This window comes from Mastomys coucha, unplaced genomic scaffold (assembly GCF_008632895.1).
Source record: "Mastomys coucha isolate ucsf_1 unplaced genomic scaffold, UCSF_Mcou_1 pScaffold22, whole genome shotgun sequence".
Lineage (NCBI taxonomy): Eukaryota > Metazoa > Chordata > Mammalia > Rodentia > Muridae > Mastomys > Mastomys coucha.
In genome coordinates this window covers 183,764,882-183,767,297 of record NW_022196905.1, presented here as the reverse complement: position 1 = coordinate 183,767,297, position 2,416 = coordinate 183,764,882, and positions in this window count along the sequence as shown.

The following is a 2,416-nucleotide window of genomic DNA, read 5'->3' as shown; positions in this document are numbered from 1 at the left end:
TTCTTTTTCCTGGTCTAGGGTAACATCACTCAAGTTGATTTTTTTCACATTCCATCCATTTACCCACAAATTTCATGATTTTAGTTTTTCTTAAAGGCTGAGTAATACTCTATCCTGTAGATGTTCCACATTTTCTTTTCTCATTCTTTTGTTTAGGAACATCTAGGTTTTTTTCCCAGTTTCTGGCTGTTATGAATAGAGCAGCAGCAAACATGGTTGAGGGAGAGTTTCTGTGGTAGGATGAACCGTCCTTTGGGTATATGCCCAAAAATGGTATAACTGGATCTTGATGGAGATTGATTTCCATTTCCTGAGGAATTCCCACAATGTCTTCTATAGTGGCTATACAAGTCTGCACTCCCACTAGCAATGAGTGAATGGTCCCTTGGTCAAAATCCTTACCAGCACGAGCTATTACTTGTTTTTATCGTTCTTAGCCATTTTGGTTGGTGTAAGATGAAATCTCAAAGTAGTTTTGATTTGCATTTCCCTGATAGCTAAGGATGTTGAACATTTCTTTAAGTGTTTCTCAAGCCATTTGACTTTTCTCTATTGAGAATTCTCTGTTAAGATCGGTACCTCTCTTTTTAATTGGGTTGTTTTCTTGATTCTAGTTTGATGAGATTTTTATATATTTTGGGTATTAGCTTTCTTTAGGATGCGTACTTGGTAATAATTGTTTTCCATTTTGAGAGTGGCACTTTATCCAAATGATGGTGGGCAGTAGCTTTTCCTCACATTTATTAATTCTTGATCCTACTTTCAGTGGTATCCATTTTCTATTTAGAAAGTCTTGTGCCAATGAGTTCAAAGCTATCCTCTACTTTCTATTCTATTAGGCTAAGTGTATCTGTTTTTTTTTTTTTTTTTTTTTTTTTGAGACAGCATTTCTCTGTGTAACTTTGGCTGTCCTGGAACTCACTCTGTAGACCAGGCTGGCCTGGAACTCAGAAATCCGCCTGCTTCTGCCTCCCAAGTGCTGGGATTAAAGGCGTGCACCACCATCGCCTGGCAGTGTATCTGGTTTTATGTCGAGGGCTTTGATTTATCTGGAAGTGAGTTTTGTACAGGACAACAAGTATGGATCTATTTGTATTTCTTCTACATGTAGCTGTCTACCAGCACTGTAATGAAACACTGTAATGAAAAGGTGTGGAAAGAATAGGCATCCATGTCATGTTCTGGGTTTTAGTGGAATTGCTTTGAGCTTCTATCCATTTAAATTTATGTTGATTGGCTATAGGTTTGCTATAAATTGTCTTTATTATGTTTAGGTATGTCCCTGTATTTCTGATCTCTACAAGACATTTATCATGAAGGGGTGTTGAATTTTATGAATGGCTTTTTCAACAACGAATGAAATGATCATACAGATTTTTTTCTTTCAGTTTGTTTACATGGTGGATTATATTTATCAGTTTGCCTATGTTGAACCATTCCTACATGTCTGGGGTGAGTTTATGTGAACATGGTGAATGATCATTTTGGTGAATTCTTAGATTCAGTCTGCAAGTAGATTTTTTTTTTTTTTTGAGAAAATTGTGAGCATATTCACAAGGGAAATCTGTCTGTAATTCTTGTACTTTGTTGTGTCTTTTTGTGGTTTAGGTATCAGGACAACTGTGGCCATACATAATGAATTGGGCAATGTGCCTTATGTTTCTATTTTTTGGAATAATTTAAGGAGCACTGGCATTAATTCTTTTTAAAATCTGGTAGAAATCCATGTTAAAACCATCTTGTTCTGGGCTAGTTTTGGTTGGGAGAATTTTAATGACTACATCTATTTCACTAAGGGTTATAGGTCTCTTTAAATTGCTTATCTAAAGCTGGGTGGTGGTGGCACAGTTCCTTTAATCTCAGAACTTGTGAGGCAGAGGCAGGGAGATCTTTTAGGTCTAGGCCAGCCTGGTCTACAGAATGAGTTTCAGGATGACTAGGGCTGCATAGGCAGAGAAAACCTGTCTTGAAAAACAAACAAACAAACCAACAAACACATTGCTTACCTGATCTTGATTTAGCTTTAATAAGAGTTATATTGAGAAAAGCATGTATTTAAAGATTTTCCGATTTGGTAGAGTATAGATTTTGAAAGGATGTCCTTACAATTCTCTGGATTTTCCTGGTACTTGCTGTTATGTTCTGTGTCTCATTTCTAATTTTGTTAATTTGGACATCTCTCTAGACTTTAGTGAATTTGGGTAAGGTTTGCCAATCTTATTTAGTTTCTCAAAGAACCAACTCTTTCTTTCATTGGTTCTTTGCACTGTTTTCTGTTTGTTTCTATTTTATTGATTTTGATCTTGAGTTTCAATATTCTTTTTAATATTTATTCCTTTTGGGTGTGATTTATTCTTTTTCTTCTAAAGTTTTCAGGAGCATTGCTAAACTATTAGTATGAGATCTCATTTTTTTT